This window comes from Archocentrus centrarchus, chromosome 6, assembly GCF_007364275.1.
Source record: "Archocentrus centrarchus isolate MPI-CPG fArcCen1 chromosome 6, fArcCen1, whole genome shotgun sequence".
NCBI lineage: Eukaryota > Metazoa > Chordata > Actinopteri > Cichliformes > Cichlidae > Archocentrus > Archocentrus centrarchus.
This window is the reverse complement of record NC_044351.1, coordinates 14,037,256-14,061,329: the sequence shown is the minus strand read 5'-3', so window position 1 is coordinate 14,061,329 and position 24,074 is coordinate 14,037,256. Positions and strand designations below refer to the sequence as shown.

The window sequence follows — 24,074 nt, the reverse complement described above, 5'->3', positions numbered from 1 at the left end:
CAGATAGATAAATTCAAAATCTCTAGACACACAGAAAAATCATCCTTATGATTGAATGAGGCTGGCAGTCTGTGTGGGCTATGTTAGCCATGCTTTCAGAAGCCTAAATGGCTCAGACACATGTACAATAATAGAATGCCTAGCCCACTGCTTCTGTCTTTAACTATATCTTTCTATCTGAAACTCACAAATGGAATTTGCTACAAATCACCCACAGTGCAAAGAACTCAGTTGGGGTGAAGTCGGCACTGGCAGGACTGCTTCCATGCAAAGAATATGATGCTCGGTCTGGTGGAAGGGGAGGAAGCTCGTGCAGATGCTGCCAATCGATTTGGATTCTTATTGTTCAGATGGGCTATAAAGCTCTCTTTGTCTGCCCATGCTCTTCTGACCTTTATCGGGCCACTGAAGAAGGCAAACGCCACCATGCCATTAGGGAAATGGAGTATCTGTTTTGCTCTTAACACACTGCTCACAGATTGCAGAGCTGGCATGGTGCGGCGGACACAGACTGTCTGTCGACCTGGGCGCGCTCCGCCCTACCCGACCTTGGTACATATGACTATGCCAATGTGCCAATGAGCGCTCCCACACTGTCCTCGTCTTTTTTTTTTTTTTTTTTAAACTCTCCCTGAGGCAAGGCTGGAGCTTGGGCTTGAGACACAGAGTTCATTAACAGATAAACAGCGGAAGTGTGTGTGTGTGTGTGGGGGGGGGCAAGAGATGGGAATAAATGAGAAAATGACAACGGACGGAAGATATGGAGAGAGCTTGGCAGCCGTCCATGTAAAAGACAGCTGGCAGCGGCATCCTTCACAAACCTGGCGACGCAAGCGGCGTGATGGAAGCAACCTCCAGAGACACAGAAAAAGGAAGAGAGGAAGGAGGAGAGAGATTGGAGGGGGTTGGAGGAGGGGACTGTGGCAGTAAATATCGTGGCTTTCGACTCCAACTCCCGTGCTAATTAACACAGTTCCACATACAAGGCCCCCTGTCTGCCTCGCAGCCTGGTCCCGGTCTTGAGCGCCGACACAGAGGCCTGGCAAGGCCCCATGTTAAGCTGCTGGTGGAGCTTGACTCAACTTTCCTTGCTTTTGGTATAAGATGCTTTTCTATATTTCATTCTCCCAAATGAACACATATAAGACTTTTGAGGTGCTCATCTTGGTAGTGGGGCTAGTAGGGGCTTTTACCCAAGCACGAGCATCTGATTAAATATTTTTTGTTAAGAGCATGTTTTGAATTGGTGTAAACCGTGTGTTATAATAGCAGCTGAGGATGCTTATTGTGCTGCTTATGATAGTTGACCTTGTGGCACTATAATGAGGGCTTGAGACACAGAGTTCATTAACAGATACAGAGCGGAAGTGTGTGTGTGTGTGGGGGGGGGGACCACTGATGAAAGTTATTTTTATTTAAAGAGTGTTCAGATAAAGAGTGAGATGTGAGTAAGTATCAAAGGATGATGGCCGCAGTAAAGATATTTTTCCTGTTTTTTTCTTACTCATAACATCCAAAAATTAGGGTTTACACCAAAACCAAAGATTTAATTAAAGATTTAATCACCACTAGATGTCAGCAGATTGCAGACTGCAGTCAACCGAAATCTGCTTTCTTACCCCTCCCAAACCAAGCGCATAATTCTAGGAGTCCATAAAACCTTGCGAAAGGAGTTCGATACGAGTCGAGTCAGTGAAGCACACTTCTGTCTGATGGCAGTGATACTGAGGTGAGTTGCTAAGGATGTCGAACTTTCCTGTCGGTAAGCTCTGCTGTCAGCCGGTGTTCATGAAACTTTCTTTAAAGTGGCCCTAACATTGTTGGACTCAGAGAAAAATAAACAAATAAACTCAAACAATGTGAGAATGTAATCAAACTGTTTATCAGTGGGAATGTGTGATTTTTTTTTTTTAGGACACTCAAATTTAGCATTAGCTAAATTTGAACAGCTGCAGCTGTTTAGCCAGCTCATTGTCAGCTGTCTGGAGCCGGGAGGGTCTGCCAACAATAAGTAACTGCAACGATATGGAGAATAAATAAGCATGTTTATGCATTTTTTTGTGTGTTAGAGCCTGAAACTCAGTTCAGGCGATGAGGCTTGAGATTAGGAGAAAGACATAAAGAGAAAGAGATGAGGTAAATATACATGTACAAATTGTCTCTAGCCACATACATAAGATGCAATCACAACCCCAATTCCAATGAAGTTATGTTGTGTAAAACATAAATAAAAACAGAATATGATGAGAATCTTTTTCAATCTCTATTCAATTAAATAAACTACAAAAACAAGATATTTAATGTCCAAACGGATAAACTTTATTGTACTTTTTTTTTTTTTTGCAAATATTCACTCATTTTGAATTTGAGGCCTGCAACACATTCCAAAAGAGTCTGGACAGGGGCAACAAAAGACTGGGAAAGTTGAGGAATGCTCAAAAAATACCTGTTTGGAACATTCTACAGTGAACACGTTAATTGGAAACAGGTGAGTGTCATAATTGGGTTTAAACGGAGCATCCCCGAAGGGCTCAGTCGTTCAGAAGAAAGGATGGGGCAAGGTTCACCACTTTGTGAACAACTGCGTGAGTAAATCATCCAACAGTTTAAGAACAATGTTTCTCAATGTACAATTGCAAAGAATTTAGGGATTTCATCATCTACAGTCCATAATATCATCAAAAGATTCAGAGAATCCGAAGAAATCTCTGCAAGTAAGCGGCAAGGCCAAAAACCAACATTGAATGCCCATGATCTTCGATCCCTCAGGCAGCACTGCATTAAAAACAGTCATCATTCTGTAACGGATATTACCACATGGGCTCAGGAACACTTCAGAAAACCACTGTCAGTGAACACAGTTCGTCGCTCCATCTACAGGTGCAAGTGAAAACTCTACCATGCAAAGCGAAAGCCATATATCAACAACACCCAGAAACGCCACCGGCTTCTCTGGGCCTGAGCTCATCTGAGATGGACTGATGAAAAGTGGAGAAGTGTCCTGTGGTCTGACGAGTCCACATTTCAAATTGTTTTTGGAAATCATGGATGTCGTGTCCTCTGAGCCAAAGAGGAAAAGGACTGTCCAGATTGTTATCAGCGCAAAGTTCAAAAGCCAGCATCTCTGATGGTATGGGGTGTGTTAGTGTCATGGCATGGGTAACTTGCACATCTGTGAAGGCACCATTAATGCTGAAAGGTGCATGCAGGTTTTGGAGCAACATATGCTACTATCCAAGCAACATCTTTTTCAGGGATGTCCCTGCTTATTTCAGCAAGACAATGCCAAGCCACATTCTGCACTTGTTACAACAGCATGGCTTCGTAGTAAAAGAGCGCGGGTACTAGACTGGCCTGCCTGCATCCAGACCTGTCTCCCACTGAAAAAGTGTGGCGCATTATAAAGCGCAAAATACAACAACGCAGACCCCGGACTGTTGAGCAACTGAAGTTGTATATCAAGCAAGAATGGGAAAGAATTCTACCTATAAAGCTTCAACCTGAGCATTTGTGAACTGAGTGTCCTCAGTTCCTAAACGCTTATTGAGTGCTGTTAAAAGGAAAGGTAATGTAACACAGTGGTAAACATGCCCCTGTCCCAACTTTTTTGGAACGTGTTGCAGGCCTCAAATTCAAAATGAGTGAATATTTGCAAAAAAAACCAATAAAGTTTATATGTTTGAACATTAAATATCTTGTCTTTGTAGTGTATTCAACTGAATATAGGTTGAAAAGGATTTGCAAATCATCGTATTCTGTTTTTTTTTTTGTTTTTTTTTATGTTTTACACAATGTTCCAACTTCATTGGAATTGGAGTTGTAGGTGGAGCCGCGATGTCCATTTTGACCACTGTATTACCGGGGCAGCATGGTGGCTTCAACAAGCTGGTGCCTACTTCTATGCATTTTCAGTGGATTAATTCCAAATTTATCAGAATGCTGGAAGATGTAATTACACACTAATTGATGTATATTTATGGGTACAACAGTTTTTTTCTGTTAAATAAACTCCAAACTGTACTTACTCTACCTTTCATAAATAAAAAAAAATAATTCCTGTTCCTGCTGCCAGTAGCTTAGCTAGCCTAGTCCAACACAAGTGATGATTCTTGTTGGCCAAATCGGTGGTCTGCAGTGTTTTCACATCACCATTTAGGAGCAGCCCCCAAATTGCTTTGAACCACAATCATTGCAGTACCAAAGTAGTTGCGATCCACAATAAAAAAAAACAAAAAAAAAAAGAAACAAGAGAGACAAGAGTCCAGTCGAGCTGCACTGGACTTTAGTGTGTGGGAAATGAGGGTTTCGCGTGTGTGAAGATGTGCTGAGGGATTTTGAGGGAGGAAAAGAAATAAAAGGTGAGACAAGGTCTAGTGGCCTTGTCTGAAGGTGAGTTGAATCCCCCGCCAGCCTGCAGCCTGACTCCTCTGGCGGAAAGGGGAGGGGGGGACAAAGACAAATGAGGCAGAGTGTGGGGATGCTGATCAACAGCCGACTCACTCGCTGGCCGTCGCTCACCACATCCAGAGGGAGCAAGTGAGAGAGAGCGACAGAGACAGAGAGAAGTGAGGAGGCCAATGAGCCGGCACTGGTCCAGTCACAACACCACATACACAAATCCTGGTTCTGTACCATTAGCTCCAGACTGTCATAAATCAGACAAAGCCAGCCAGCAGGACAAGGGAGAAGGCCAAACAGAGAAGTCAAAAAGCCACAGCCACACAGCACTGATCAGACAACAAGGGAGGGGAACAAACAGCCACCTTTGGACAGAGGAAGCATTTATAACACCACAAGACAGAAAACAGGCTGCATACACATAATAGACGAGCTGGAGAGAGAAAGACCTGTATTGAACCTGCCTTTTTTTTTTCCACTACTGCCTGAAATATGTCCGTAGCGCTGGTTATAGAAATGCTTACATAATAAAAGTCACAAACACTGAATGCTGGTCAGAATTATTTTAAATCTACTCTTTCATTAGATATTTTCTTATATGAATCAGACTATGTGCCCTTGCTATATGTCTTCATTAAATGGCTGGCAGTAGAACGGTTGGAGAAAATGAGGCTAAAGAGTTGAGGAACAACATACAATAAAGATCCATAGCTGCACCTAAAATGGGGACTGCGCCTTAAACCCTTTGACCCTTGAATTTGCCTTCTCTTAGGGATGCCTGTATTAATACAACATACGACACCGATGCATTTAAATGATTCAGATCATTTGTCAAATAAACAAGAGGTTTTACATAGCGGGCTTAACACTCAAGAACTGTACTGGCACAGGTCATTAGTACCAGTGTAAGACGTCTTTTATTTACTCAAAACAAACCGATAGAAGCAGAGAGGCTCTGGTTTTGCCTCTCATAAAGGCTTCTATTAACATTCATGATCCAAATTGTATAGTACACTAGATATTCAGTCATTAGGATTTTGTCATTGCAAATTGTGGTGCTCATTTAGAGCATGTGGGTTAGTGATTTCATTTGGTAATGCCATTACTGGAGCAAAAGCTTCATTTGTATTTCTGCTTGTAATAACCTCAACAAGGGATTTCCTAACCCAGTTTTCAACCACACCCATCCCAGGCATGCTGCCTTGGCATGCACCCTACTGGCAGATAAACAACACATCTGCCTTCCTTCACTGAAACTTGTATATACATATTGTATGAACCAGTGGAAAAAAATATGCACTTTTTGTTTTGTCTGTGCATGTGGGTGAGTGGTGGAGTAGGGTGCAATATAGTGTGCGTGCAAAATTTCATATATTAGACTGTGTGTAGGAAGTGATGATCCAGATTGGCAAAAACTGACACCAGAGCAACTATTGGTTTTGCTGTAACTTTTGGTGAGTGTGTGCCAATCCTACCTCGCAAAGCAGCGCACCACGGGGGGGGAGGGGGGGGGCACTTTCTACAGTTGGATCCAATTAATTTCATCTCCACACGCCACACATTTCGACATGCTAGGAGCGTAAGAAGAGGAAGTGGAGGGGTTGAAGGGGGTGGAGGTGTGCAGTGAGGCAAGTGGGAAATAACCGAGAAAAAAGGAAGTGGAAGGATGGGCCAAGGTTGGGGAAACTTAGAATTCCCTGTATCTTCCATTGAGTTTCTGCACAGGCGGACGAAAAATGCAATTACACGTGCCCTCTCAGCCTTTTCAGGCAAGGATGGTGTGTAGAAGTGAGGAGGGGGAGGGGGAAGTGGTGGGGTTTGTGCCCTGTGGCCACCAGCACTCCCATTTTCTATGCTAATAGACGCTTGTTCCGCATTCTATCAGGCATTTGGTGGCACAGCTCTGAGTGGGGAGCAGCAGAGGGTGAGTACAGCGCGGGTGTGTAAGGAGCGGGGAGGGAGAGAAGGGGGTTGTCGCCTTGTGTCTCCGGAGATAGTAGGAATAATGAAAAACTCTGCTGGGACTTCAAAGCAAACGGCCGGTCATTTCCTGTGGTGATGGCTGATATGGGGCGTACATGTTCAGGCAACAAGCACACAGACACTTAGTCACACATTCCTGCTAGCAAAACCCTGCCAATGAACACCATCTCCTTTGATGGCGTAGTGGAGCCAAGTAAAAGGAGAGACAAGTCTTTGGACAAGGAACAAATTTGAAAAGCCTTTTTGCATGTTGCTGTCGGAGCCATCTACATGCTTTGGCTACAGCCTTGGGTCAAAAGTTATGCAATGTGGGTGTAATGCCAGTAACGAGCTTGTGATTTTCTTTTTAACATTTTACAAGACTTGCCTTGTTTTCAAATTAAAACTGACAATATATTAAAAAATAAACAAACAGTTGTTACAGAGCAGTCAGACATCTAAATCCATTCTCATTTTTGGTTATTGCAGCTGCCAAGCAACAGAACATTTCTTAGCAGGCACAGTTTAGCAGGTAAAATCACTGCTATAAGGGCATTTCATTCAAATGTCCCAGTTCCAGAAATCAGATTTTGTGTTTGTTGGCTTGGCTCAGCACTATAGCCTCCAACACCCTGTGTAATATGGTGTCCTTTAAAATAAAATTTTAAAAAAGTGTACTCTTCAGTTTCTATGTGTTCTCAAGTCACTGATAGCACTTTAAGTTCTTCACATATTTCACACACGTTCTAGGGTTAACCATTCTCCACCATGGCAGGTGGAAGGATTAGGTAGCTCAGATGTGGCAGAGTGTCTCAGAATGCAGAGGGAGACGATTTACTCCTTTTTTGGTCACTAAAGACCCACATGTAGAAAGATGCACAAGCAGCATGGCCAGAGTGGTATGTGAAGGGGAGCGAGCTGATAGGTCAGCACGCTATCCAAACATAAACAAGCCAGCAGCAGTCACATCTGCCTTATCTGATTTCTTATCATGGCATCTTTCACCGTTATGAAAGCCAGGCTCCTCTGTGGATTTCTGGATTCCTGTGTACAAGCAGGCTTAAAGACACACATTCATTCATGTCTGTGTGTTTTATGTACAATCAAGAATCACCGAAAGAACAAATTGTGAGATTGAATTAAAAAGAAAAGAAACAGACAGACACATACACATACATACACATCTGGTTTCATTCAGGATGCCTGGAATTCTTTGCCTGCTTGGCTTGTATTACTTCCTGAGCCCCCATACTGCCCCCAACGGATGAAATATGCCACTCAAAACAATGCCTCATCTATTCACCATGTAACTGGAAAGGTGCAGTTTGACAAGTGAGAGAGGCGAAGCTGAGTTTACAGGAGGGTTCTCAGAGTGGATTGGTCTCAAGTAGGAGACTCCAGAGAAGCCAGTATTCTAATTTATGGCTCCTCCCCTGCTGTAGACCCTCGACTGCAGTATGTCGAGTACAGCAGGAGTGAGTCCTAAGCAAAGTATATGCTAAACACCACATTAACACTGTATCAGAAAACCTCCCACTGATACTGAGAAACTCAGTCAGAGACACGGAGATGAAGGGTCAGGAGGCCAAGAACCTTGATTTTATAAAGTTATTGATATCGTATTGTTTCAAAAACAGACCTAAACCACATGAGGGGGAGGCCAAACAATACTAAAGTAAAAAAAAAAAACTACGTTTATTGTTTTGTTTTGTGAGCCCACAAACATAAGATGATTTCAGCTTCAAAATAAAACCTATAAACCTTGGGATCAGTTTGCTCTACATGCCGTAATTCCTGAACGTCACCTTTCCTTTACATTTCAGAATGCACCCCTTCCAATTCCCCCATTCTAGTCTCTTATCTCCCCGGTCTGACAGAGTGATGTCTTCAGCCAAAATCACCTTGTCTACTCTGGTTCCCCAGGAGATGAAGTGCCAACGATGTAGACGATTCAATCAAGAGAAGTGAAAGAGCAGATCACAGACAATACGCCGCGGCCCCATTACCCCCAGTCCTCAGTTACCAGTAGCGACGCTTAGCTCGGGCCCCCACCTAATGGGCCATAATATCATTTTGCGCCATGTCCCAGCTCTTTATACTAGCTCTAAACATAACTCTGTCGCCAGGGCACAATAAAAACAGATATATTTCTTTATTACTCCTCACGAAGCATATCACCAGATCTGAGCACCCCTACAAAGGAAACTAATATCTACAGGAACCCGCTCTTTTCCTTGGCTCATTTAGAGCAGACGCACAGTTGTTATTACATTGAGCTGCACTCTGCCGGCCTCACCTCCCCATGCCATTCACTCAGGCTGTAATGGATGTTTTATTATAAAGAAATGAATACAATATCGTCACCATAAATAGCCTACTTAAAAAGCCATTTTCTCTGCCTTGCAATAAGTTTGAATGTCCATCACGCCTCAAGCAATGAGGTGCCACATGTTTAATTCAGAGACGATGCAATTTTCGTGTTACTGTATATGTGGAAACAGCAACTCCTCTACCCTTTGCTCACCCTCACTGCTCTCTTCCACGCACCCAATAATCACACTCCACCCTTTCTTGCATATAGTCAATGTAAGTCTCCAGCAGGTTCATTACTTTGCATGATAGTGGGGAAAGGAAATGTCACCTGGGTACTTTTTTTTTTTTTTTTTTTTTTAAGGCATTCGCTTTCTTCATCTCATGTAGTAAATGCTGTTCTTGTAAACCTCGAATCAGATGAACCGAATTTCACTTCAGCAAGGGCAAGTTATTATCCACAACTAGGAAACCTTCCCTACACAGGGCATACCGTGCCATTGTCCTGCACCCTATATGTCATCATGTCTGACCAGCCCATTTACACTACGACGATATGATGAGAGATGAGTGAACACTGGGGCATGAACGTGTGTGTGTTTGTGTGCGGCAAAATGGAGTAGGAGGGGAGTTGGGGAATCCAATCTCTCACACAGAGGAGCAGAGACAGGCGGGCAGATATGCTCCAAGCCCAGAATAACCCCAGCGGTATCCATGAATGAAATGACAGGATTACAGGGGTATTAGAAAACCTGCTGAGATGGTTGATAATGCCGTTTATGGTTGGGCGTCACACTGCTTGAAGGGAAAAGTCAAAATGTTTGACTAATGAAAATATGGACAAGCTCTTCACGTAGTCACCAAACAGAAAACTTACGGAGAGAGGTCTTCCTCTCCATTAACACCTACTGTTAGGTGCTGACAAACAATAACACAGATATTTGAAGATTAGAGTCTCTGGCATTATTATGGATGAACCTCTTAAAATAGGGACAGAAAACATAAGCCCTGCTATCCTTACAACGAGAATGGGATTATTGTTGTGTCAACAGCCCCCATAGATAATAGTAATTACTGCCCTAGCTGCAGCGCCATCAGACTGAGGCAACTTCGCTAGCTGACAGCTTGGTCCTAATTACCAAGAACCACCAATTACGGGCTCCATTTCATTATTTATATTGCACAGCACACCCAAATAAAAGAGACTTCAGTGACTCTGAGCAGTCACATCTCTGGCAGCTGCAGAGGAGCATCCATAGGATCAGCTGAATCATTCTCTTAGCCACCCCCTTCCCGATAATATACTAGTCGGCATGCAAACACATCAGTAAAAATAGAAAATGAAGCCAATAGGGAGCTGCCTTTACTTCCTTTTTGTCAGCCATGGGAAGTAATTTAGCTGCAAAGGAAGTGCATAATCGTCTCTTCTTTTCCTCACTTGCTCCTGCTCGTTGATCTGAGCAGTTCTAAAACATTGAGCCATTTAACTATTAAAACAGCTCGAGTGTTGGATCTACATTTATTCCACTGTGAGGTTTATGAAAAAATAATGTACTTACCTGATGCTATACAAAAGATGTCTCAAAAAAAACCAAACAAAGAAACAAAAACACAACACACTAAATTCTTTATCTGGTGAGTGTATTCAACCATCCATACACATAGCAAATTTCACAGATGTTTCCCATCACCCTCTGCTGCCAAGCAGCGTCCAGTGATGGTTGAGAGGAGGGGAGCGGGGGCTCAGGGCTGGGGTGTGAAATTCTGCTATTCCTGCTCCAGTGAATTCTGCAGGAACTTGGCAGATCATCGTGGAGATTTGTATGTCTGTGGATTTGACATGAAACTGTTTGAGAGAGAGGCTCAACTGGAATCTGTTTCTCAACTTGCCTCCTCTTAAAATGGGCTTGGTTTATAATGCATTTATAATACAATACAAAGCATTTTTCAGCCCCTAAGAATGCAGATGGCACGCTTAGCTTGGCAGACAGGTCATAGGCAATCATCTGAAAGATAACTATTACAACACTGTGTAAAAGCCTATAATCCTCAAAATAGCAAAAAAGCAACTGTTTCACCTCTACAGATTTCTGCATTTGTATACCTTGTTGATTAAAAAAAAAACTCCCTCTATTGTTGAAATTCAGCGATTTTCACAAAATGAGCACAAACAGAAGTTCATGCTCAGTAAGCCATATAGGATGTAAAGCTATCATGTTTCAAGAAAGCAATCAGCCAGAAAAAAAAAGCCAAAAAACCCCAAAACAAGTATATACACAAAGAATCTGCCGTGGCGATCCAAAGCGCTTAGCATTTAGATGACAGCTGCACAGGGCAGGCCTTGTTTGCAGGGGCTGGAGTGGTGCGGTATATGTGGCCCGGAGGCCGGATCTGGTCCAACTGTGCCCTGGCAAGAAAACGCTCAACCCAGTCAGCCTCGACAGCTTGGATATTCACAGGAGGCGATGAAAATGGAGAGCTGCAGTACCATGTTGGAGTTGGGGCGAACTTGCGGGAGGAGGGGCAGGAGTGATGAGTCAGGAATAAGGTGTTTTTTATTATTTTTGTACCACAAGGACATGACATTTGCCATGTTCCGTGAACAAAACCAAACCTAGGCTGGTGACAAGGGGCTGCGTTGGCTTGGTGATTAATTGTATCCCCTGGTTGATGCCTGGAGCATGTTTGCACCCTTTTTTAACCATTTTTACATACTGTGAAGGCATTAGTATACACTTGCAATGCTGTGAGAAAAAACAGGAATGACTCCCAGTTCTCTGTGCTGTCAGCAGGACCTTAAGATTATTATTAATTGTTTTTTTGTTTTTTTTACCTCGTACCCCCCAAACCACTATGACCTGACCATAGCAGTGGGCTTGAGATTACATGACACATTGCAATCTGACAATCTTAGAGTTTCAATAGATCACAGGCATTAAAGATAGGATCATCACTTTGATTTAGCATGACAAATGAATTATTCACTCTCATCTCTGGGGATGCATAGTTAAATTCAGAGTCATTTTTAATATCATAGAAAGGACTTTTGATGTTGGGCAGCTTTCTCCTCACTCGATTAACCTGAACAAACTTCAAAAGTGCCACGGTCTGGGTATCGCCATCAGCAATATTCTAAACAAACGTGGAGCCTTCTTGAAAAACAATATTTCCTATGAGGCTCCTCTTTGAAATATTATGTGTCATAGGTATTGCTACGCATTAAATTGTCTTGTTTACCTATTTTTGCTATGCACTTCAATAATAATAATAAAAAAAAAAAAAGAAGCACATTTAAAATGGTAAACTAAAGGAGTAAGTCTTTCATGCAAAAGTAACAGTGCAGAACTAGTTTACTGCACTGATTAACATTCAAAGTATCAAAATTTAATGCAGAAGAAAAAAGGGCAGTGACACACAAGGGAGAAGAAAACTATGGGACCCACCCACAACAACGCAAAAGACAACAAAAAAGACAGACTGTTCTGGTGCATCCTAATTCATTCATCCCCAAGTATCTCTTTGCTCCAGGGTTGTGCCAAGGCAAAGCCTCAAGGGAGAAATGACTGACACCTCCTAATCCTCATGGATACCAAAAAGCATGTCATTACCATGACATTCACACCATCTTTTGGGAAGTGAGACAAAGTGAATCAACAACAAAGGGATGAAAACTGCAAAAACATTTTTTTTTTAAAGTGTGCCTGTTTAATATGCTGTATTTGGGGTCACGACTGTAGCACTTTGAGCAAAGCCACTGCTCCAACTAAGTTCTAATAATTCAACACAGGCCAAACAACCACCTGGGGTAGCCTATATTTCAAATGAGCCATATTTTGTTTATCTTTAACACCAGCGGGCAGGCTGGCAGGCATGTTGCAAGGGAAAGTGGAGCGCAAGAATTATGACCTAAGAAAACAGCTGATTATGGAAAGATGAGCGAGAAAAGGAGTCATCTGTCACGTTAAGCACTCCACAGATGGACAAGTGTAACACCCTAAGAAACCTGCAAGTCCCGAGGCTGGTGGCAGTTTTGGGATTTAAAGTACACCGCAGAAACAGTTTAAGAAGAAGCGATGAAAAACCCAAATATGCTGTATGAAATCACATTAATATTGCTCACCATTTCATTCCTGTCATCAAAAGAGTGAGTTGTAATTACTGCACTTTTTCTATGCTTAAATTAAATGTGGAAACATGAAGTTCTTACAACTGTCTACACAAAACTATTGTAACTGTAGTTAATTGCTGGGGAGCCTCATTTAATGAAGCCTCGGAGCAGATCTAATCACTTGCGTTCCTTAATAAACAAGCACAGGAAGCCACTGGTGTGCAAATAAAGTCTTGACAGACTAGAACTTATCCCAACTTGTAGGCTAAGACTTGACTTGTAATTGGACCATTGTTTCCTGACACAAACACACAGTGTTAACCATTCGCTAGCCAGAAAAGTTCCACTTCTGTAGGCACAATATTGGTGCACTGTGGCACTTCGGGGCTAAGTATTGCCTGCATATCTCCCAGATGAGATGGACAACTACCTGCTGGGTAGCAGAGTTGTTGCCTCAATGCCTCCTCTGTGTCCTGTACCTCCTATGTGCTCAGATTTTACCACTGAGCTCACTACCACATCCTTCCTCTGCTCTTACACAGACAGCAAAACAACTGGAGTCAAGAAGGCTTTAATGAGGAGAAACAAGAGGCTCGACTAATTTGAAATACCTCCATTCCATTACGCCATCCCCTCCTGTTAACTCGGAATACTGAGCTACAGCTTGGCCAGAGCTGGGACTGTTGGGCTCATCGTGAGAGAAATAAGGGCCTTTTTTTTTTGGGCTGCTGGCCAATGGGGGACCATGGTAATTGCCCAAATCCCACTGTGGCAAATGAGAACAAAGAGTGTGAGGGCCACGCAAGCCAAGGAAATGGAGAAAATGCTGAGATGAAGTGTGGGAATGACAGTCTAGCAATAAAGAAAAAAAAAATACAAAGACATAGGACACCGAGACAGAAACTTAAATCTTTGGGAAAACATTCCAAACATACGTGGTATGACATGGAGGGCCGGTGATTTAGAAAATAGGTCTGAGAAATCTTCTTGTCACAAAATTAGAACAAAAACACAGAAGACTGGACAGAGCATTGTGCAGTGTGAAAACAAAATGACCTCGGGTGCTACTCACTAGGGAGAGGCCGACAGGTGTGCAGTGAGCGTCTTGGCTGTTGGAGTGAAACAGAGCAGGGTGCAGCAGTGACTGCACAGTCGCTGCTTGCTGGACACTTCAATCACAGGCAGCCGGAGCCCCGGGCAAACTTGGCCAATTAGCCGCACACCACCACTGACCCCCAGCTTCATTAAGGGCCTGGGCTCTGGATAAGGAGAGAGAGGAGAGGAGGTGGAGAGGATTAGCAGGTGAGAGAGTAAACCGTCAGCACCGGCCAGGTTTGAGGAGATACACACATGCATTTGCACGCACACACGCACTAGAGGTGAAGCTCAAGGTTACAGATAAACACAATCAGAGCACTCTATACCACCACGCATGTACACATTGGCCAAATCACACTCCCATGTCCCTGTGGGCTTACACCTGCAACAAAGGTGGTAGGGGAGTAAGAGTTATAGAGGCCAGAGGGCGTAGCTCTCCCCTCTTTCCCACACCCCTGACTTGACAGCAACAGGTGTGGTGGCCAGCAGACATGCAATTACCAAGTTTAGAATCTGCTCTTTGTGACAGAGACAACAAGAAATCAGAGGAAAGATCAGACTTTTAGGGGAAGAGAAGGAGAGCAGAGTGTGAGAAAAAGGAAGAGAGGATACAGACTACTCAAAGTCCCCAGAGGTGAGGAAGAGAGAGGGAGAGAGGTTTCCAGATTTCCAATTGCCTCTTTCCATTGTGAATCTCTCACCAGCAACGTGAAAAAGCACAGATCAAAAACTAACACATACAGTAGCTATGACAAACCTGTTGTTCTGCAGCAGGAATAAAAATTTACACACTTTGGTGGTCTGAAGGCACATCACATAAATGTGTGCACAACACTGAGACAATTCAGAGAGGGTGAGGCTTTCTGAGGTGCTCTGGGACAGGTTGTGCTTAATGAGCCCTGACAGCAAGACTGTTTGGTGTATGTGTGTATGTTTGTCTGCATTACAAATGTGTACACCCACATGGGACCTCTGTTTGCATCAGCCTTGCAATGAAAACCACAGCAGCGCTACAGAGTGGGGGGTAGCAGCTTCATGCATGCTCCCCTTCATTTTCTCTGCGTTCCCTCTCAGATTACGGCCACTTCGATCAGACTAAAGTAATGTTTGTGAGCTTTGCCGCTAGTGTAGCAATAACTGCTGTCAGAAAGCTTGCATGCTTGGGTGGAGAGAAGATACTGGCCCTTTATTTAAAACAAGCCAAGGATAAAAGATCAATGGCCCAATTCAAGCCATGAATTGGAGGGAAAAGTTCACAAACATAGTGGGAGATTATGAGCAGGAGATATAGGTGTAGATAGGGGGAAGCGGAGAGTGAAGGGGCATCTAGCTCATCTGGGTGCTAGTGGCTTATTGATCGTTGGAGACACACAGCTCCCAGCCATTCATCACAGGCCACTCTCGGGTCCTTAGATAACTCCTATGATAGTACCCTGCTGCTGAGCAGCTGCAACTGGCCACATCCATTATCCTTCAAAGTAAGGCCCCTAGCTTGGGAAAAGGCATGGAGGGGCTGCTGGGCGACAAGCTGAAGGGAGGGCTGGAATGGAAATGCTTAAGGCCTGTGGTTAGGAGCATGTGGTTGAGGCTAGAGCATACAAAGACAGACGCTAAGGTTGAAGGGCCAGGGTTTTATGAAAAATGGTGCTCTGACAGCCGCAGCAAAGACAAGAAACTGTCTGTTTTCACCAATAGAAGGGAAAAAATGTGACAGCACTATTGTTTCTACTTCTTGGCCAAACAGTATTAGCAAAGCTGTTTTATAGCAGATAGCACACAAACCAGTGAGGCGACAGGCAGCTCTAAAAACTGCTGAGTTGCTGTGTGTGTGTGTGTGTGTGTGTGTGTGTGTGTGTATATACAGACAATTCCCAGATTGGGCAGGTGGGGATCAGCCATAATGAGCCATGCTGGGGGAGAAAAGTGGGAGTGAGGGCAAAAAAAGAAGGGAGGAGGCCAAAGAGCAAGGGAGAAAGACAGTGAGAGAGTGATGGAGATGGGCTCAGAGCCAGAGACAAGGCCCCAAAAGAGCAATTACAGGAGATCCAGAGAAGGTGTGGGCCCAGCCTGCAGGCATAGTTTCAAACAGCACAAAGCCCTGCCAGACATGTACTCACAAGGATTTACAAGCAAACACACATGCGCACACACATTAATTCACTAGCTTAAATTGAAGAAAAACTTGTTATAAGCAAATTAAACAGATGGACAAAATATGGAGGTGATGCATAAAACTCAAAATAGGAAAGAGGCAAACATGAGGTGAGGGGATTTTTTTTTTTTTTTTTTAAATCGGGGTCATCTCAATCCAGAACGTCACTGTGCCACGTTTTCAGTGCAATATTCTGCTCTGGCTGCAACCTGTTCCCTTAACAGCATGGTCTGAAACAAAAGCTAAAACCCCAGGGCAGGTCAGTGTGCACAAAACTTTCAAGCCGATTGTGCTTCGTGTGGTGAGCGCTAAACAACACTGAAAAGTCTGGACAGCCTCACACCACGGTGCCTGTCACAGACACAAGTCTGAAATAGTTTCTGAAGGCAACCGTTTCTGCTCTGCCCCCCCTCCCGCAACACTCCACCTCACCCACCTCCACCTCCCCGGCTTAAAGGAAAACGACAAGCTGGAAAGAACAAGCGTGAATGATAGGGGGAAAAGAAAGAGAGAGATGTGCAAACAGATAAGGGGGAGGGGAAATTAAATTAAGAGAAAAGTTCTCGCGCAATGGTATGCACCATTGATTTCCTATTCTCTTGGAAACATTTAATGAGCTTAAATAGGAGCCTCATCTGACACTGCCACAGTGACTCGGAGGAGCCTCCCAGTGAGAGGAAATCGTTCAGTGGCTGTGACGGCTACCGGAGGGGGGTGTGGAAGATGACGAGACGGGGGAAGGGGGGAATGTTTTAATGCGAAAAACAAGAGATATGAGCAAGACAGATGTTGGATTATACTCAGTAAATGGTCCAAAGATAGCATTGCTTGCCTACTTCTCAGTGAGGAGGGAAAAATGGAAGATTTACTGGAAGATAGGCAGATGTTGGAAGAGGTTAAAGGTGGTCTACATTCAACTGGTCTGCCTAGTTATGCAAACGCTTACTCACAACAGGCACTCATAATAACCAAACAAAAACAAACTGATTGACAGCTAATGCACTGCTGCAGTTTCACCTCATTACTTTCTGTACAACCTCACAACAAGATATTCAACAGATGCAGCTGTGTGGTACCATCTTATTTTTCCTGTCCTAGTTCCTCCCTCTATTGGCAGATCTTTTGTCACTTCAGAGAATGAAGTCCAGAAGTGATTCTCTGCTCTCTGCCACTCATGAGGGCCCCAATGGGAAACATCAGTAGCTGCTTTATGAAGCCGTCTGGCAGTGCATCCAGCCACCTTTAGCATACAATCATTATAATACGAGAGTAGAGTCAGGCATGGCTGTACACTGGCGACACAGAGGGTTTTTCTCTTAACTGGTGGTGTAGTGGCGTGTTTATAAATCAAACGTTTTGTAAATATTAAGGATACACATATCAGATGTAAACAAACACCAAAAATGAAAATATACACTCAAATATTCACTAGCCACTTTATTAATTACACCTTGCTAGTACTGGGTTGGATCTCTCTATTGCCTTCAGAACTGTCTCAAGCCTTCATGGCATGGGTTCAACAAGGTTCTGGAAACATTCTTCAGAGATTTTGGCAAATACTGACATGACAGTATCACACAGTTGCAGCAAATTTGTCGGCTGCACATACTTGATTTAAATCTCCCACTCCACCATATCCCAAAGTGCTCAGCTGGATTGAGATTTGATGACTGAAGGCCATTTGAGTACAATGACCTCACTGACAGGTTAAAAAAAATAGCTTGAGGTGACTTGAGCTTTGGGGCATGGCACATTACCTTGCTGGAAGCAGCCATTAGGAGATGGGTACACTGCTGTCATGAAAGGATGGCATGGTCAGCAACAATATTCAGGTAGGCTGTGGCATTTAAACAATCCTCAGCTGTTCCTAAGGGCCCTGAAAATTAATACAAGGCAGGATGAATCCATGCATTCATGTTGTTTATGTCAGTTCTGGCTCTACCATCTGAACGTCACACTAGAAATAGAGATTCATCAGACCAGGCAACATCCCACATCAAGATTCAATGTGTTGTGCACACAGGGACCCTCTTGTGAATACCGTGCTGTAACAAGTGTTTATTTGAGTTACCGTGCCTTCCTATCAATTCAAAACAGTTTTGCAAAGAGAACAGTCGCTCACTGGATATTCTCTCTTTTCCAGGCCTTCTCTGTACACCCTAGAGATGGTTGTTGTGGAAAACCCCAGTAGATCAGCAATTTCTGAAATGCTCAGACTAGCCCATCTGACACCAACAACATGCCATCCCCAGTCTGATGCTCAGTTTGAACTTCAGCAGGTTGTTTTGCCCATGTATACTTGCCTAAATGTGCTGAGTTGCTGGCATGTGATTGGCTGAATAGATATTTGCATCAACAGGCAGTTGAACAAGTGTACCTAATGAAGTGGCAGGCAAATGCGGCAGTATATCATGGTATAAATTCATGTTCATTCATGAGTTTGTGTGATGTGGACTGTCACACAGAATTATATGATTCTCAGAGAGGTACCTTATCATGCCATGGGACAATGCTTAGAATCCAACCTGACCAGTAACACGTTACCACAGGTTTCCAAGTACAGAAGGCTAAACAGGCTTATCACTCGAAAATGCAATAAAATATGTAAGGAATAAATGAGACGATTGGATCCAAGCCTAAAAAGATTTTTTTCTTGGTATAAAATTGAGCCCAAGAGTAAATTTTTGTGTAAATGCAAAAAAAAAATATATATATATATATTCTTTACATAAATTTAGAAAGACTTTTCAGGAGGACTTAAACAAATCTCTTGTGTGCTTATGACTACATAAACTTTGAAATTTTATATCAAATATACATGCACAATAGCTTCTATTTTGTTTAGCATAAACATCTTACTATATTTATTTATTTTACAGAAATATCTCCCACTGAAACACTACATCCAGATGAACAGATTCAGCTTTCTGGGATTTCCTTACCTGGATGATTAAGCATGCATCAAGACATACAGAAACATCTGTTTTCTGGTAGTGGCTTAGCAATCCACTACAGTCTGTTTCTAATATTAGCAGATCAGAATGGAGTTCTTCAGTTCGTGATCCCATCACCCCCCCCCTTCAGCTTTGACATAGCTCTTGTTGGAGTAGCCGGTTTGCAACACCGCTGAGTATCTATCCAGACAGATGCACAGTAAGCAGCCAGTGTGGGTGTTTTGCGCAACTGGCAGCAGTGCTGTGGCCGTGTTTCACTGGGCTTTTATTTGTGACATGAAACAGAAGTTGTGCTGAGGGACTTTTTTTTTTTCTTTTTAAATGAATCTTGGGGTGAAGCAATCATGTGATCCCCTGGTGATTAATTATGGTAAAATAAAACAGCCCACGCGACAGTGCCCTGTTTCTGTGAAATTCCAGAGCAGAAAGACACAGGCGAGAACTCCCACACATGCATACCAAGTATAGGAAACTGGAAGTGACTAACCGCAGCATAAGGACAACAACACTAGAAAAGGGCGTGCCTATAAGCCTTTGATTGCTTCTTCTCCCTCCAGTGTCTCCAGCTATCGTTCCTTCCAGCATTTTTGCTCAACTTAGCACCAACAAGAGTGAATGTTTTCACCGGAAACTGGCTGAACTCTCTGCAGGAATCCATAGGTCATTATGTATAGGACAGTGTGGATCATTCTGTAAATCATTTACAACTGGTCTATATATAGCCTGTAGAGAAAAGGTCATTATTGAACAGAAAGCTATATTTCATAATTGCACTACCACGCTTCTATCCCCTCACTGAAATTGGCTCTCCAGAATATTTTCTCTCACTCTTTTCCATCTCTCTTTATATCTCTCTTGTCTGTTAGAGAGGGTGATTTTGACAGGCTGACTGTCTCTCCTGATGCAATAACCACCGTCCATTTGTATCTAAGGAGGGTGCATTAACTAGACAGCGTAATCAGCCTGCACAGGAAAGGGAGCAAGCCTCACCAACTGACTGCTTTTTACCACTCTAAGCTATAACAGCTTGCCATTAGGCCACAATTAGCACCGCTCACTCGGGGAAAAATAACCCCTCAAAAGACCTTTGGGCAGCAGGGCGGATGCGAGAACAAGACTTTTGCTCAAGTCCATTGTTGGAATAACACTCAGGAGAGATAATCTTATTTGATCATGCTTGATGGGAAGGCAGGGGACTTTAAAAGATTTTTAAAAAGTGCCTTATAATGCCATGGGACAATGCCAGAGCCCAAACTGATAATATTGACATGTTATAGTGGAAGATTCAGACCGGAAATGAAAAGGCTTATCATAAGCCACTTCAGACAGTGCATAATTCCTTGAAAAGTCAGCAGGCAAAATGGAAGGAAAAAAAAAAAAAAAACTTTTGACAGCACTGCCTTGAGATAAGTGCATTCAGTTCCAAAACTGGGAGTGAGTCTGGTTGAAGTACCCATGTGGTGAAGGTGCACTCCAGGTGAATGTGTTCATCCAGTAGAGGACAGAGTCGCACAAAGTTGCCAAAGCCCTACATTCAGTACGTAAAACACATTCTCTCCCTTGGGGTTTTTGGAACAATAAGAAAAATGTGTGTCCCTGTGGTCATTTGTGGCATCCTGGGAGTGGGGCAGACAGAGATAAGAGTTTGGAGAATCGGTGGGGCTGACACGCTGTGATTATCTCCCACTGCTGGAATTGACCGTCCATCAATCCAGACAACCAAGAGGTCTGGGGCTAAGCCGATCAATGTTTGCCCGAGACTAGATTTTTATGATTCAATGACCCCCAGAAAAACGTGGTAGTGAAAAAAGTCTCAAATGTGTTCAAATGTGTTGTCATACTAGCACACTTTTTGCATTGTGATTCAGACTCACAAAATACTCGTCAAGCACTGCAGTCTCAGAGGTACAATTACTAGCACAGATGCTCTCCCACCAGTCTTAACACACACTTAGACTACCACCTGACTTTCTATGGCTCCTCTCAAGTCCCAGTCTGCCTTCCTGGCTCTCTCACCACCTACTCCCCTCACCTCATGCTGTGTGTTCGGGACCTGAAAACCAAGTCCAAACAACAGAGTGAGCCACGGGAGAGATGGAAGAGGGATCGAGCAAGGAAAGAGGAGAGGCATGAGAGAGAGTGTGTCAAGAACCACATTCTTTCTGCTGAGTGCCATCTGGAACTGGAACGTGAGATAACAATGACGTGAGACACATCCCATCTCCGTCTAAGCCTGACCAGACACATGCTTGCCACATGCAGGAGCGCCACTGCCACCCGATCCTGTGCTGTGTGCCAGCAGTGGTCAGGGGATGGGTCTTATCAATCGTTGGCAGATACTGAGCAGAGCATGAGGCCAAACAAGGGAAGGGGAGAGAACAAAATGGAGGGAGCTGCAAGCGACAATGAGAAACACAAATGAGAAGATGGCTGGGAGCCATCCGTCCAGCGGTCTGGACTGACATTAATCTGGTCAGTCTGCCCCAAAATCAAAGCAATCTCCCCCATTGAGCTGACAGAGGAATAAATCGAAGCCAAGCCAACCCTGCCCAAAAAGGAGTTGGTGTAGAACTGAATGAGGCAATCTCAGACTATGCAGCATTGTGGTAGGAATGCAGACTATTACAGCTAGGGAACTCTCTGCTTTATTAAAAAAACAAAAGAAAAACTCCATTTGCATTCGCTCAACTTGCAAGTGGAGCTCGGGGGCTACGTTAGCTGCTGCTCCTGCTGCTTTTGAATTCGTCACATATATTTTTTGTAGGCACCTTCTGGCATGCATATATACAGTAATAGTAGAAATCTTTATTATTCCTTATGGGGACTGTCCTTGTAGTAAGTCAGAGATAATAACAAAAACAATATCATACAATTCCAACACACAGAAGATGAAAACTGATGAGAGCAACAGCTGGAGCAACAGCTGCAGGGATTCTTCCTGTGGGCAATCCTGCCTCTTGGGACTACCCTGTCCTGTAAGAGTGCTTATCTTGACCTGAGTAAGACATACAAAGGCCACAGTGGGGATGACATGAGGAAAAAAAAAAAAAAAAGAGGCCAGGATGAAGAGACCTTGACAGCTATCCCTCAGGCAGGAAGAGAAGCGGCACCTGTATGTGCCTTGGCTCTGCTCCGTTAAGTTTCTGCCTCTTCAGACTCTATTCCCACTCATGCACACAAAACAGTGTCTTCAGCCCGGTTTTGCTGGCAATGGTGCATAAAAGGAGGAGGGATCAGGTGGCTGGGGAAAGTGGATGGAAAGTGAAGAACTGGAGCAGGCTGACAAATAAGTCGCATCAGGTAACATTCACAAATTTCAAGGATGGAGACGGGGTAAAAAAAAAAATGGGTGTTACGGGAAGAGAGGGGTGCCCTGTCAACTTTCTGATTCATCGGCAAAAGTCTCCAGCCCTGATTAGAAGTTGCTGTGTATCAGGAGTGTGGATATAAGCAAAGAATGTTCTGGTTGCTCCCAAGACCACTTACCCATTCTGACTGAGCAGACAATGAAGTTTGTCTCTCTCTCCTGGTTGGGATGACTTTCACTACGATGCCTCTGATCAAAAAGCAAGGAGGAAGTGAGACAGAGGAAGAACCCTGAAAGAATCCAAGGGCCTGGAAATTTGGGTCAGATACATGACATATTAATATAAGACCAACAAAAAAACAAAAAGAAAATTGAGAAGAGAGGAAAGGGGAAATAGATGAAGGGAGACTGAAAGAGAGCCCAAACTATGCACAGCAGAGATGATTTGTGTTTCAACATGCCCTGGCATGCAGTGGAGAGGGGAGGGAACAGGAACTTCTTTGCAAGCAGCTTCAGAAAATAAAAAGAATATAATCACTTTAAAGTTATTTGGCCAAATGATCCTTCAGCTGTATTCAGACCTTGATAAATGCCTACTGTCTAGGCTGTTATTAAACACCAGAGAGACTGGTTGGTCCCTGTGCCAGCCAAAACTAATTAAAGCCAGGCAGATGTGTCTGGACAGTGGTGTACCACACACCCACAATGTAACACACTTGCACACTTGTGAGCACACTTATACAAGCATGCACGCACGCACACACAACATCTAAATAGGCTGTTAAATATGTCTACCATATAATCATTTCCAGCTGATGAGACTGTCACCCCCACTAACTACACCAGGTGAACACAAAACAACCTTAGCTTCAATTTCTAATTTTGGCATGTTCTACTTTGGGAACTTTTTTGTCAGGCAGCGTCCAGAGAGAGAAAAACGCCTTTCTTCCCTAGTGCCTTATTACCTTCTCCAGCACCAGGCAACACATTTTTCTGTATCCCCTACCTTTTCTGCTGCAGGTGATGATGAGAGAGCTAACAGCAACCAATTAATCTTTCATGGCGCACGTGTTCTTGCTTTTGTTAGGTCTGTTCTATGAGTTGTATGAGACTGCAGCTGTACAATACAAGGCTGGTGACGCTTTTCATCGTCCTCCTCTTCCTCCTCTCCACTTTTCATTCTCATACGTTGTGAGCAAACAGCTGGGCTTATTTTAGTATTTTTTTTTTCAAAAGCTATCATTACAGCAGCCTACAGGCATAAGAGCTGCACTCCAAACTGCTGATGGAAGCCTGGCTAGCAGAGTCAGAGGTAGTGATGAGATTGCATTGGGGATGTGTGTTTGGGGAGGGGAGAGGAGTGGGCTGTATTGTGCTAGGGTGGAGCCATTAGACGATAAACACACAGGCACACATTGGTGCACAAGTACACGTACAGAAGCGCATGACATGAAGCGATGCGAGCACCTGTGTTTCATCTTCATTTAGGCTGTCGGTCTCATCCCCTTGTAATCAAACCTATCTTAGGTCACATACACACACCAGTGATTCTCTCGCAGTCTCAACACACACATGCACAGAGTAGTGACTAATCACCCATCTGGAGCAGCCATTCGCAAGTCTGGATGACAAAGCGCTCATGCCCACAAATATAGGCTAATGCCCTTCTCAACACAAGGCTTAGGCTGCATTACAACCAAAACAGACAGGTTTAGGGAGGGGGAGAGGTGGCTTATGACCTGGCTCAGACATGCATGGACAGGAGAGGAAGCAAGTGACATCACA

At 43.7% G+C, this 24,074-nt stretch overlaps 1 protein-coding gene across 1 annotated transcript in view; it reads right to left on the bottom strand.

Moving 5' to 3' along the window:
- The window catches only part of plxnb2b (plexin b2b), a 128,821-nt gene that overhangs the window by 89,629 nt on the left and 15,118 nt on the right, over positions 1–24,074 (bottom strand). Inside the window, exon 2 of the mRNA XM_030730891.1 lies at positions 13,851–14,037. The gene's annotated coding sequence lies outside the window, so the exon portion shown is untranslated. The remainder of the gene's footprint in view (positions 1–13,850; positions 14,038–24,074) is intronic.